The sequence below is a fragment of the Cupressus sempervirens genome, chromosome 10 (assembly GCF_028749045.1).
Source record: "Cupressus sempervirens isolate cs-2001-9-10 chromosome 10, ASM2874904v1, whole genome shotgun sequence".
NCBI classification, from domain to species: Eukaryota; Viridiplantae; Streptophyta; class Pinopsida; order Cupressales; family Cupressaceae; genus Cupressus; species Cupressus sempervirens.
In genome coordinates, this window is record NC_143127.1 from 411210173 (window position 1) to 411226111 (window position 15939).

General features: G+C 35.3%; 1 pseudogene; it reads right to left on the reverse strand.

Moving 5' to 3' along the window:
- Nucleotides 1-13702: 13702 nt before the first annotated feature.
- LOC149534441 (cytochrome P450 CYP94D108 pseudogene) lies at nucleotides 13703-15325 on the reverse strand (annotated as a pseudogene).
- Nucleotides 15326-15939: the final 614 nt, after the last annotated feature.

The following is a 15939-nucleotide window of genomic DNA, read 5'->3' on the forward strand; positions in this document are numbered from 1 at the left end:
TTGTTGAACCTATGCTCTCACAATGGGACAACCATCTTCATAGGGTCAAAGCTCCAATTCACAATCACAAAAGGGAAATGTGAAAATGAAAGTTGAAAATGGTCCAATCCTATCATCCATTTGCCATCTGATCATAGTATACCAAATCTCCCACTATCAAGATCAAAAATATCTTATATATGTCCTCCATGGTAATAGTCATCTCCCCTATAGGTATGTGGAAGGTGTTGTGGTTTGAGTGCCACCGCTTGACCACAACTGTCAATAACTCTCTGTTCACTCAGAACTGGGGCATTTGTAGCAAATTTGTGAATCCAAACCTCTCCATAACCTGATGCTCCTTGACAAAAAATCTGCCTACAAACTCCAATGGCCAGGAATACAATCCTTGCACCATGAGCTTACACCCACATACTTGTTCATCAAATAATGAAACAACGACATCTATCATGTATCATAAATGGTTATTTTGCATCCATCAACTCTCAATTATCTAGCTAATCAACTATTAGTTCTATCTTGGACCTATTATTTTTCCTACTCTGTATCTGGAGAAGGACATGTTAGTTACCCTACTTTGTATTGTGAGGGGGGCACTATTTTTCACCTATCTGACATCAATTGATTCATCCTACATGTCACCTTATGAACAAAGGATCTATATTGTTTGACCTATTATGAACACTCACCATCAGACAGGCTCATGATCAGGCTTTTTGCGCTCAATCAATAATACCTAGCCTACTTGCACTATTTTTATCTTCATAAGTGCTATTATAGAGCTCAAATGTGTTGTAAACTTTGTTTGCATCATTTTATGCATAATTTGTGCTACATGCTTACATATATGCACTACAACACATGTATGCACTACAAAAAGCACCGAAAGCACTACGGGAGTTGACGAATGTGCCACAAAACTCAAAAGCACCATTTCATTCTTTAGTCATTTTATTTGATTACGCAAAAGTGCTCTCTAATGCATATGTGCTATTATATGCTATTTTAACACAACAGATTCCTAAGTAGACCTTACAAAATAAATGTGCTATTTAACACTTTGTATGCACTGGAGGATACATTAAATGTGCTAAAACATTCAAAAGTGCTACAAAAACCTTTGGATGCACTATTTTATCAATAAATGTGCTAGTTAATTGCTAACCTAGGGTTCCAAATGTGCTATCTTGGCTTGCAGATGTGTTACATGATCATTCAAATGTGCTAAAAGAAAGTAGAAGCACTACATAACACAATATATGTGCTAAAAAAACTCCTTTTCACATTTAAAAGAATTGAGAAATCCTCTTTTATCCTTACAAACTAAGTCTACTGGACTTTTCCTCTTGGTGCCTTATGAGATATTTACAATTTTACCTGTACCCTCCAATCAAAAGTGAAATCCTGATCTTTACCCCAACCCATTCTGAAATCCTATAAATAGGAGGGGAATTCAAGAGCTAAAGGACCCAAGTTTTAGGCATTTGCACTATAGGCACATTTAGAATTTATCATGTTAGCATTGTTATTAGAGCAATTTTATGTCATTTTGATAGCATTTTAGCATTGTTTTCATGTTATTTAGTATCATTTAGCACATGTTTAGTCTATTCCATACTCATAACATTGCATTCTAGGGTTATCATACTCATATAATGTGCATTATCACATAGGTCTCACTTACATCTTTGTAGATCTGCATTCATGACATACTCCCATTCTAGAATTGTCACTGAGATGTTGGTCTAAGAGAAATCTTAGTAGTTGTAGTTAGAGAAACATGAGATATTAGTAGAGTCTCTATTTGACAATGATTTCTTAGGTTTAGATCAGTTCATTGTCATTTTATTTGCACTCTGCTCTAAAGTTTTATGAATACGTGAATCCATTGTGTACAGCTATATCTTGTTATATTGTACTTGATTTGTCATAGATCGTACAAGATGATGTATTTTATATATGTTGTATATTCTTTAAGCTTATCATACCTTGTGACTTGTACAACAGATGATTAAGAATTTTTTATTATTGCTAGTGACATCTTATATAATTGTATATTGTTTAAATGGATTTGTACTTGTGATTATTCTTTGATGTGGTTATGTTGTGTATTGGATTTATTATTAATTAAACTTATACATGATTCAACATCAAGGAACCTTACGAGATGTAATTTTCTTATGATGGTTGTATGTATGTGAGTTAGTGCTTTTGCTATTTTTATCTCTTGTTGTTATTGGCTTTTGCTATATTATATATGTTGTTGTTTATTATCATTCAAAAAAAAATGTTTAACAAACTTAGTGAAACTTTAGGTTAATTTCTTTTGGGTTCCTTGGTAGGGTGTTATGTGATGCTTCAATTCCCTATCAAATTTTTAAGTAAACTCTGGCAGATTTTGGCTACTAACAATGTGTGATCACATTTATATTCCAAGTCTAGGTGGTGACTGGGATTGTCCCCTGATTGGTGCAATTGAATCAACACATTTGGAATAGAATGCCCAAATGTTGAGAAATCATTCCGCATTACTCTTGGCAAAGATTTTTTGGAAAATAAATATGGAACAATACATTATTCAGACATTGTTTCAAAATTCCTTACCAATTGCATGGAACTTTTTTAAAATGGGGAAATTGTAAATCAACTAGAAAATGGATATGAGAAGAATTACTTAGGACCTGCTGAAGACTACAATGCATATATTAATGCATATGTAATAAAGATGAGTAATGCACCCATAGGTGGCTTATTCTCCCTTGAAACTTTAAGCTCCTATGCTTTTATGACCTGTGTGTATAATTCCTCAAATATTTCTATCAAAACTAAGTGCAAATCCACTGTGGATCATGCATTGCATGCTCATCATTCCCCATTTTATGAGAAAGATGCATTGAGGATTGCAAATGTTTGTGACACAATGATATTCCTACAAATGCATATGTCTCCTCCTATTGTTTGACTTGATTAGGTAGCCTTTAGTTCCATGCCATTCACACGTAGTACATAAAGCGTTAGAGCTTTTAAATGTTATGGGAGAGTTGCTTGTCGTCGATCAAAATTTGATAGATAAATCTATGCAGCGAATGAGCTGTGTAGTGAAAATTTTATTGCAAACATATCTAATGATATTAAAACTATGTATCGTCATCTTCTTGTAACAAGGTGGAAATTTTAAGTTAGTATTGTTTACTTCAATGTGTCTTCATACATAATTATAGTAAATGGTAGTAGGCAATGACACATCTGAATTTAAATATAGGCTTATTGCATGGAAGCAATAATAATTTGAAAATAATTTGTGCAAACCATTTTCAAAATTGGAAATAAGAAATGACGACATTAATCAATGGATCTATTCTTTCATAGGCGGTGTCTAATTACCTAGTAATTTATGTTTTTATGCTAATAATGTCGTACTTCAATGACTGCTACATATCGTAGTATCTTGTACTATTTTTTTCTAAATAATTATTTATTTCCATATTGCAAATAGATTAAATGAATCATTTATTGAACATATAGAAATATTACATTGCTCATAATATTCTATGTTTTGAATTTCAGGGGCTATTGTAGTGTGTTAGGAGTACTTCAATTTTTCAATAGGTCTAACATCATCAATTGCAACAATCTGGTATGTTTCCATACCAACTTTTCCAAATAAAAATTCATTTTTTTCCTACAACAATATTGACAAAGTAGTGATTATTACATCTTAAAAGGAAAATTCAATTTGACTTCTACTGCTATTAATTTTTCTGCACATTTATGTTTTCCATTTTTTATCCTATCTTGTAATTTTTTGTTTAATGGATGTTGATATCATATATGAGATATATCAACAATTTTTGGATTTCTTTTGACATTTTTTAGACTCCACCAAATATAGTGGCAAAATAAATTGCAAAGACAAACTTTAGTTGTTTGGACAAAATAAAAGTTTAGGTTTCCAAAATACTATTCTTGTCAATAATGATGAACACTTTGACATTAACAAAGTACACTATGAGTCGATTAGTTTATAACATTCTAAATAATATCACCTTAGATATAAATTTAGCTAATACTTCTGCATTGTTTGTTTAGGGTGAATCTATTTGAAAATGATTATTCACACATGCACAATATATATAATCTTTCTGAGGTAATTGATCAACATCATGAGGCTTTACAGAATAATTAAGTTGTAAAGCAATTCAAAATAGCCAATGTTAGACATTATGAAGACTGTCATAAGCAATATGACGTCAACATTATTGAATACAAATTTTATATAATTTAGTATAATCCATGGAACCTCATCCATATGTATTGATGTTGAGAACTCCTCAAAATTGAAAAGACCCTTCAATCTTCACATGGTCACTAGCCCATATAATATTTTGTTGTTTCCCTAGCAGTAGGGTGAATAGAGTCTCCATTATTGTTGCTCACCCACTTTCCCCAACACTATCTATTGTGATCACATACAAGAGAGTATTAGAATGTTGTGTGATTTTAGAAATAAATTCTAGACTAATTCTTGTTCTTCCACCCCATCCGCTCTCTTTAGTTAGAGCTACTTATTAAATGCTCACATGCATTTTATATTACTGCCTTGTCAATCATCTCACCACCTTATTTCAAAAATATTAGTGCAACTAATTTAATTAAAGACATATTCATTTAAGTCCCTAAAATCTTCAATTACTACATCATCCTCCTTAAGTTTGATGAGCCAATTTGATAGAATGACAATTTCCTTATTACCTTGTTGTCCAATGTGCATAACTTTAAAATATTTAGGCAAAAGAAGACCTCAAGTAGTTAAGTCTTTTTAATTTTGAAGGTGTGATGTTTGCATGCTCCCGCTTGAAAATTTCATTCACAATAATCTATGAATCACCTTCAACATTTTTTTTAACACCAAGCTCCTTGACTACTCTAAATGCTAATATTATTTCTTTAGCGTCTACAACATTGTTGATCCCATTAACCAACCTCTTCCCCCCACATGAAATAACATTACCATTCTAGTCTTTGATCATTAGTTCTACACCTGAGGGACTTCAATTTCCTTTGGAGGAACCATTAAAATTGACTTTCTACCAACTCTCCTATGATATTTTTCATTTGATGCCTTCCTCTAGAAGTGATTGATTCACCCAACCATCAATTCTAGAGGAATGTATATGTGAAGAATTGTCAATATTTTTCATAATCATTTAAATTTAAATATAACTTGTACTTTGTATAATAATGTGTTGGTTTGTAACAATAAATAGTGTTGCTCAAAAAATATAATAGAGCATCTGGAAAAAGGATTAATTGGGGGAAATCATAATTTTTTTTTCCTTCAACTCCTTTGTTCAGAAATAACAAGATATTTGTGTGTTTTTAGGCATGAAGTTGGGTGCTTTACTAGGTAAGTACCTAGGGATCCCTCTATTTGGTGGTGCAAGTAGGACCAACTTGTGGAAAAAATGGTAGATAATTATCTTAGAATGATTAATTCTTGGAAAATTAGATGACTATCATCTATTAGGAGGATTATAATTTTGAAAAGTATAATATGTGTCATCTCAATTTGGTCTATATGACATGCATGAGAATTCCTAAGAAAACCATCAAACAAATTGAAGAGAGAATGCATAATTTTTTCTAGAATGGAGCCAATGAGCAAGACAAGACTCCACTTTTGGGTTCGAATAAAAGTTGTATATATAGAGAATGCGGTAGGGTTGGACAAAAGGATTGGAACTTGTTGAATGAAGCTTTATGAGCCAAATTAGTATGGAATATGTACATACAACCTAATCAACTATGGGAAAATTTTTTGAAAGTAAAGTGCCTAGATTTGATGGAAGATAACAAAATTTTCACTATTAGAAACCTACTCATTGGATCACCTATTTGGAACTTCATCATCTCTTGTAGGTAGGTTATTATTGATCACTTCACATGGAAAGTTTGGAATTGACAACAATCTTTTTGGGTGATTCTTGGAATTGGTATAATATTTTGGATGAAAGGGATAACCTTAAAGAAATCAAATATTGGTGTTTGGAGAATTGGGGTAGTAAGGTTTGTGACTTCTTAGAAGTTCAAAGGGATAAACTAGGGATGTCATGAAAATAGAGGAGTGTGGAGAATGCGGGAGTTTTGACACGACAAAAAGAAAAGATGTCAAATATCTTTAAGATGCATGTAAAGTAATACATAATGGAAAACTTGAAAAATTTGTATGGTGTGGAGCTAATAATGGCTTAGTAAAATTAGGTTACCACTTTTTGGACAATGAGCAAGTTAAGGAAACTTGGAATGCATACCTAGTATGGGGCAAATAATGTCTACCCAAGGCATATTCTCTTGCATGTCAAGCAATGAAGGGTAGAACCTTAAAAAGGGAGAGGAGGAAAAGGATGGCCATGGTCCAAGGGATGACCAAATGCACATTATGTGATGACGAAGAGGAAGATGTAAACCATCTTTTACCCACATGTAAATTTGTAGCATAATGTTGAAGTAAGTGTTAGGAAAATTGGGTTGGCAAGGTCCATTATCAAACTCATTCAGAAAAGTTTTTGAGGAATGGCCAATAAAGATTAACAAATTAACACTTTCATGTATTTGGACACTAAGAACTTCGTTAATCATTTGGTAAATTTGGAAGGAAAGGAACATACACATTCTCCAGGGTAAAGAGGAGATTCTTGAGAGATTAAAGCAAAGAATCAACAATACAATTTAAGATGCAATAAGAGTAGCAATGTAAAAAAATATCAATCCAAAGGTCATGTACATGCTGAGAGATAAACACATGAAACTTGAATGGATAGGAATAAGAAGTAGGCATTTGAATGGGCAAGGATGGGTGAATCCATCTTTTTCAGAGGAAGGGGTTGAGTGGAAAACACTGGAGTAGGGTTGGTGGAAAGTAAATTTTGATGATGCCTCCAGAGGAAATCTAGGTTCTTCAATTGTGGGAATAATAATCAAAGATTGGAATGGTGATGTAATTGTATGTGGGGGGAGAGGTTGGTTGATGGGACCAACAATGTAGCAAAAGATGAAGATGCATTTTTAGTAGTTAGTGTAGCAAAGGATCTTGGTGTTAAAAAGCTTCATATTGAAGGTGATTCACAAATGACTATGAATGCAATTATTAGAGGAAAAACCTTTAAAATTACATAGAATTAATTGTTGGAGGGCCTTTTTCACTTGAATATTTTAGGATGCATACAATAGACAACATGGTAATAATGAAGATGACATTCTATCAAATTGGACAATCAACCTTAAAGAGGATGAAGTGGTAATTAACAAATTTAGGGACTTAAATAAAGAAGCCTTTAATTAAATTAGACTCACTAATATTTTTGAAACAAGGTGGCGAGGTGGTTGATAGGGTAATAACCCAATATGTATGCAAGCATTTCATGAGGTACTTTAATCGAAGAGCCCACATATGAGACAAGATAATAAGATTTTATGTCAAAGTTATTTCCAAAATCACACAACATTCAAAAATTCTCCTTTTAGTAATCGTAATGAATGATGTCAGGGAAAGTGGGTGAGTGCTGATGAGGGAGACTTCATTCACATTATAAACAAAGAAACAACATAATCCATTCCATAGGCCAATGACCATACAAATATTGATGGGTATTTTCAAATTTTAGGACTTAAAATTGAGACAATGGATGCTTGAGTTACTAGGGAAAATTTTTAATAAGTTTAAGAGTTGGCTCCAAACAAATACAAACATTTACTCGATGATAACGGCATGGGAGATTCATTTGGGGGCATCCACAACTGTGTTGAGATTGGTAATGGTTGTGATTGTTCTAATAGATTTCTTAGGGGATTTAGACTCTTTTCTTATAGGGGTGCAACTAGGGATTAGGAAATTTTTTATAGATGACTTAGTCCACATAAAAATCTTAAATAAAATGAAGTACACATCTTTTGTTTGATGGTTTAAGGAGGGGAAACAGTATAATAGATATAGGGAGGCAAGAAAGGGTTGGAAAGGGAATCTATGTGTTCTTGCCATTAGAAGTTTTGATGAGAACTTTAACATTTAAAGAAATTTAAAAGTTTAAACAATGTGGAAGTCCCTAAGAGACAAAGGTCACCAAAGAGGAAACATGTGGATGATGGGGCTGGTGGGAAGGATTGTTGAGACAACCATGCTAGTTGGGAAGATATTGTAGATTGTGTGGTGAGAGTAGATGAAAAGGCTTCAAAGGAAGTGAATGGTGACATGTAGAACAATAGATGGTGAAGTAAGTGATAGATGAGTGAGCTTGTGAAGGACAAGTCACATAGTGAAGGTGCATTTCTTCTTGTTAAATTTTGAATAATAAATTTTGGTGATTTTTTCTTTTGCAAAGTTTTGATAGCCCAAATTAGTGTGGAAACTTTGTAATGTCCCCATCATAAAATAAATGTATTTAATTAAACCTTGTTAATGGGCCGATTGATTTAATATATCTCAGACCCATTTTTAATTTAATTGTTTCCATAGGTAAGAATGATCGTCGACTATCTTGTACACCCTCGGAAGGTTTTCCGGATGGGTGTTTAAGCATGACATGTAGGTAGTCGTAGGTATGCATTTTGGATTATTTCTTTGTACTACAAATTTTTGCAAAGTTCTAGGTTGTTCGCCATTTCATAAGTGAAAGATCTTCCCTATTTGGCTTGTGCAGTTTCAATGGGATTCAACCCTCACCCTATTTCATTGTTGCATGTAATACTCACTCAGATCTGACAAATTGGAGCACCATCTTTTGGAAAATACTAATTGAAGATTACTTGTGTTCTAATCTCCATTATTGTTTGGTTCTATTTGATGAATTTGGATCTCTAAGTTTAGATTGCATTACTGAGTTTTCCCTCCATTAGTACACCATTCATCTTTCTATACTCCAAGAGAATAGGCAAAACAGAACACCACTGCATGACATCCTTGTGTTTTGTATGACCCTCTTATTGCATAGTATAATTGACTGTACGACCTTCTTGTTGCATAGAATAATTGTTTGTATGACCTTCCTACTGCACATACATGCATTCACACCGTACATCTTCTCCCCCACCTCCACCGTATAGCCAATTGATCCACTATACAATCTATCCTTTACCACCATACAAACTATTCTGGCTATCACTATATAACTTGTCCTTGCCATTGTACAACTTATCCTTGCCATCGTATGGACCACTCTTACTCCCACTTTACAACTAGACACTAACTCTACATGTCCATTTCCTAACCGATGTCTTCCATTTCTTCTCTCCCCCACTGTATGATCCTTTCAACAACTTGGCATAATGGAAATTAGAGGTCACAAAGGAAAAGGGTATCATGATGCCTACTATTGGGAAGCAAATCATCATAGTGGTATCAGAGCTTTTGATTCTGCCAGCCTGTGGAAGTGAATGCAAGTTTGTACTCGAAGGAGAAGGAAAAATAACCTCATTACTAGGATGATATATCATTAGGATCCTATGGTACAACTCATGAATTTTTAAAGAGAGCTTAGCAGAAACCAAATACAAATCAATGAAACCCAAAGGTTGATGCATGAAACACTACATAAATTATTTCAGGGAAAGACGATAGGGGAAAAAAATGGGCATAGTGACAACTTAATTTTAGGAAGGGAAAACTTTCAACCCTCTCACTCTCAATCCTTAATACCCATCTTCCTTCCAAGAATGAAAGCACTATGCAAAGAAAGAAAACTCACTTTTCAGGAAATCCAAGAGAAACTTCTTGAAGATTGGCATAACATGAATATGAAAGGTGATATATCTGACATAGACTATGTTGATCTAAGAATTATATATTCTAGGAGGAAATTTGCAGTTATTTTAATGATGATCTCAGTAGAAAGATCATAAAAGTAAACTTATCACCATTTGATGGATCTGGAGCCATTTCCACACAATCATGGGTTTTGAAGGTAGATACCTATTTCCAACTCAATCTAATGCCCAAAGAGGATGCAATAAATTTCATAGCACTTCATCTTGAAGGAGTGGCACATGAGTGGTGGCATCATGGATTGGTTACTCTTGGTCACGACCAAGTAACCTCTTATGTCGAGTTCACTAAGAGACTCATTAACTATTTCGATGGGAAGGATCCTAAGCTAAACTTCAAAGATCTAGCTCAGGTAAAGAAAACAAGAATGGTAGACAACTAAATCATTTAGTTCCAAAGGTTGTTTGTATTAGTTGCAGACATCTTTGAAAGATGTCAAATTGTGTTTTTCATGGATGGCTGAGATAACATTTGAGAGGTTGGATCAAAGGGTTCAACTCGTATGCCCTCAACAAAGCTATTAAGAAGGTTCATGACATGGCCACATCTTCCTCCAAAACTCATGCAACTACACCAACACCAACCCTAGAAGAAGACAAAGACAAGGAGCTAATTCAGAAAAAACCTTAGTTTAATGAAGATTCTCGACAAGAGCTCTGGAGGAAAAAGCTTTGTTTCACATTCAAAGAACCATGGGACCTAGTCATCACTACCTTGGGAAGGGAAAGATTCAACACATTGAGGTGATGGATGATGATGACGAAGGAAAAATACCTATAGATACTGATAAAGAAATTACCCAGTAGGAGAGAAGCAATGCCCTTATACAAAAGGGGGTTTCATTGCTATGCTCACTACAGTGACTAGAAGTGGTATCTTCAAGGTTTGTGGTACACTTCATGGAAAATGAGTCCCAATCATGATTGATAGTGGTGCCACACTCAATTTCATCAATTAATCTTTGGTCAATAGTAAAGGCCTGATCGTAGTTGAGCATGGAGGATGAGGTTAGGGTTGTAGGAGGAACCTTGTTACCTTGCACCCATGTGATCCCATGGCTACAAATTTCCTTGGGAAACTATACCGTGATGGATGATTTCTTTGTCATAGATTTGGTTGATATTGATATCATATTGGGCATCCAGTGGTCGAAAACTCTTGATCAGTAAACCCAAAGTTTCAAAAGGATGGACTTTGCATTCGAGGTGGATGGCAAGAAGGTGCTGCTAAGAGGAATGTCAAATAAAGGATTGAGGGAAGTCACAATCAAGAAGATGAAGGCCATTTTTAAACATGATTTGATCCTAGACACTATGAGTAAAAATATGACAATCAACACCTTACCCCATTCCTTGGATAATTGGTGTACCCATCTATTGGTCGAGTACTCCAAGAACAATTTGCATTTTAGCTGATGGATGACTATATATGTGATGAAAGATACAAAGTTATTGATGACATCATTTACTTCGACGACAAGATCTACTTAGTACCTAACTCACAACTGAAGAATCGGATTGTGGAAGGTTTCCTACAATTGGATTTACATTTACTTGAGGACAAACAAATTTTGGGACGGGAGGATTAAAATGTCCCCGTCATAAAATAAATGTATTTAATTAAACCTTATTAATGGGTTGATTGATTTAATATATCTCAGACCCATTTTTAATTTAATTATTTCCATAAGTATGGCCATCGACTATCTTTGTATACCCTCAGAAGGTTTTCTTGACCGATATTTAAGCACAACATGTAGGTAGTCGTAGGTATCCATTTTGGATTTTTTTTTGTACTACAAATTCCTATGAAGTTCTGGATTGTTCTCCATTTTGGAAGTGAAAGATCTTACCTATTTGGTTCATGCAGTTTTAGTGGGATTCAACCCTCACCCTATTCCATTGTTGCATGTAATATTCACTCGGATCTGGCAAATTAGAGCACCATCTTTTGGAAAATACTAATTGAAGGTTACTTGTGTTCTAATCTCCATTATTGTTTGGTTCTATTTGATGAATTTAAATCTATAAGTTTAGATTGCATTATTGAGTTCTCCCTCTATCGGTGCACCATTCATCTTTCCGTACTATAGGAGAATAAAGAAAATAGAACAATATACCACTGGACGACATCCTTGTGTTCCATACAACCCTCTTGTTGCATAGTATAATTGACCATACGACCTTCCTATTGCATAATATCATTGACCGTACGACATTCCTGTTGCATAGTATCTTTGACTGTACAACCTTCTTGTTGCATAGAATAATTGTCTGTATGGCCTTCTTGTTGCACGTACATCCATTCATGCTATACATCTTCTCCCCCACCCCCACTATATAGCCAGTTGACCACCGTACGACCCTATCCTTTACCATTGTACGAGTTGTCCTAGATGCCACCTTACAACTTGTCCTTGCCACCATACAACCTGTCCTAACCATTGTATGAACCACTCTTACTCCCACCGTATAACTGGACACTAACTCTACACATCCATTCCTTGATCGTACATCTTCCATTTCCTCTCCGTACGACCCCTTTCAACAACTTGGCACAATGGAAATTAGAGGTTACAAAGGAAAAGGGTTTCACGATGCCTACTATTGGGAAGCAGACAATCAAAAACTTTATTTAATGGAGTTTTTAGTTAGGGCTTAGTTCTGTTTAAAAAAAATAATTACGAAATAATAATGGTGGATAGTCATTGTAATTACATGAGTAGGGTTAGAGCTTATTTAGTGGTGGTGTGCAACTAAGAAACTTGAAATAATCTGTTTTTGTTTGTTGGTAGGGTGGAGGGCTTTTATAGAATGAATTCAAAAAGTTTGTTGAAGTTGTAGATCTCATTTTATTTTAGTGAGAAACAAAAACAACTTATTTTTATATTCAAAGATTGAATCTTTTTTAATAGATATATGATTTGGGATAAGAAGATTTATGATTAGCAAAAGGTATCAAGTACATATATAATTTGTACTATATAAGAATATGATATTGTTTTAATAACAAGTGAGTTTTTTCATTAACTATTAGAGATTGTATGATTAAGTTATAGTCAAATATTTATGAGATTATGTCAAGGACACTTCTCACTAGATATGGTAAACCAACTTCCCAATCTTACTTGTAAATAAATATTAAACCATTTTGAATTTTTTAAAAGTGTAAGGTCCTCCTACAAAATCTATTATAACAGTTACATGCTCATAAATATGACCCACGCAACTAATGACCCCTCTCATTTAATTAAGAGTGTTTTCCTTACAATTAAGAAATCACAATGCACATTGAAATGCATAAATATATTATATATTACGAAAATGGTAAAATATAATAATATCTACTACAAGTTAAAAATGAATTTTGTAAACGTCATTAAATAGGCTACAACCAAAATAATGCATATTTTTAGCTTTAAATTTATAATTATGAGTAGCAAAAAAAACAAAAAAAATAAAATAAATATACAATATTTGTTAACTAGTGGAAATCCCAAGGTAATTCCATGATTAAATTTTAGTCAAACTTTTAGAGGTTTATTTTAAGAATACTTTTAACTAAATACATTGAATCTCACTTCACACTTCGTAGGAGATCATTTCACCTTTCTAGAAGAAAGAAATTATATGAAATTGCTGGAGTGGTTTAAAACAAAACAATTTTGACAGCAGAACGAAACAATACATCTAAGGTGGCTTAAAAATATTTATTTAAACAAAAGTAAACAGCAAAGCTAGGAACATAAGCCCTGCACTCTCTCAAACAGAATCCTTAACTACGAGTTCGAACACAATCACGTATTTGTGCTTCCCAGACCTGAGACATGTATATCAGTGACCTCAGCACAAAAACACAACGGCAAACAATGTCACGTACAGCAAATTAATGGCGTCTTTTTGTAAGAGTAACCGGCAGTCCTCCCTTCATGCGCATGTTGAAGTCAAGCGTATACCTCGCAACAAATCCCTCTTCCACCTTCACACTAAAACTGTGGACAACAGAAGCCACGATTGATTTCATCTGAATAAACGCCATTTCTTTTCCTAGACATATCCTCGGCCCAGCGTTGAACGCCGCAAACTTGTATGCATTTTCTCCCACAAATTCCCCGTTTTTCAACCATCTCTCGGGCTTAAACTCCTCGCAGTCCTCGCCTCAAATGCTTTTCATCCTGCCCATTGCGTACATGCTGTAATCAACAGTCCAGCCTTTGCTCACATATCGACCGCCTGGTAAAACATCGTCTTGGAGGGCTGCTTTGGAATTGATGGGCACGGGAGGATACAAGCGCAGAGGCTCACACGCAGCTGCATGTAGATATTGCATTTCTCGCAATTCGTCTTAGCTAAAAACAACCCACTTCTCCGAATCCTCAACCTTGCTTCTTTTTGCTAAGATCTCTGTAATCTCACAGCGAATCCCCTGTTCCACTGTGGGAAGGCATGAGAGCACCCAGAAGAACCAACTGAGAGAAGTGGAAGAAGTATCTCTGCATGCCAGCATGAAATTAACAATCATATCTCGCAGAAACAGATCGGATTTGTCAGTCAGCACATCTAATTTCTCCTCAATCTCAGTTGAATCGTCATTATCATTATCAGTGCCAAAAGTTGCCATGAATCTGGAAAGAAGGTCGTCTCTGGGCCGAAACCCACTTTTCTTACTTTCAATATTTGCAATCTCATTCCTTCTGGATCGAATAATACACAGTGCAAATTCGTCCACCACGGCGATTGTCTCTCTCAAACGCCTTTCAGAGCCGATATTGAGCATCTTTTTGATTCGCCAGGCAAAGGGCACGCTATAAAAGATCCTCCCGAAGTTTAGTTCCGTGGCATCGTCAAAAGCGCGGGCAAAGGGCAGCTGAGAAAGAGAGGGGTGAAGATACTCAGGATCCACTCCGAAGGAAACTCTGCAGATGTTATCAAAGGCAAATCTCTGCAGAACGTCCTGCAAATTTACAGAGACTCCATTGTTGCAGACATTGGAAAGGACGGGCATCAGGCGATCTCTGATCTCGGATTGCACAGTCTCGACTACGAAGTTTCTGAGGGATTTAGTGTTGAATTCGTAGCTGGCGGCCTTCCTCTGCATCTTCCACTGCTCTCCGTCGGCATTGAAGATTCCGGCGCCCAAGAAATCTCGCAGAAGAAACTTCAAGCGGGGTGATTTTTCATAGTTTTCGAATCGTGTCTTGAGGACGTGCTCCACAATTGAAGGGTCGGCAGTGAGATGGCCAGTTATTCCAATTGGGCGGTAGTAATGGACCGTAGCGGAGGGGGCAGCGAGGAGTATGTCTACAGCCCAGTCATGAAACCTGTGCCGATTTTTTATCAAGGTGGGGAGAAAACCAAGTATGGGATAAAGAGTCAGCGCATGCCCATCTGAATCAGATTTCTTCCGGAACAAGTGAAGTGTGAAGATGAAGATGAGAGGTACTAGTGCTGCAATAATACAAGGAAAGAGCATCTCGTATAAATTGCAGGGGAGGCTGTAGTGAACCATGTTCGATGCTGGTTTGCACAGACAAATGATTTCGTCGATTCTTATTGCTTGAGATGCGATGTTTTCGAGGGAATCCTCAATATTTTAACAATTTCGACTCAGAAAAGCCGGAGGGAAGAGGATGAATCAGAAATCCAAAGTTTGGTCGGTAATGCTTGGTACGTAGTCTGCAAGTCTATCTCGATAGAGAATTTCGCCGAAGCAAATGGGGAAGGGGGTGCTTTCGGAGGATCCATCGCTAGGCGCATGCCCGTGGCTAAATAGCCGAAGAAATGTGACGTTTTCTTTTAATTTATTCATTAACTAGTACTTAGCACCCAAGAGGAGGTGCAAGGGCAGGTACAAGGGTAGGCAATGGGATTTTTATTTGAAATAATAATTAATAATATATATAATAGAAGGAAGCATATATAATTGACAAAAGATTCAATGCGTTGTAGTTCCTGCCTAATGCATAATGGTTGTAGAAGTGTAGGTGAATGAGAATAGGATTAAATAGTTTTAAATAACATTATGAACGCATTAATTTTTTCTTAGAAATGCACTTGTGATCTGATAGGATGGCTCATATTTTCTCATAAAATAAAATATTTTTAATTATGAAATAATATCTA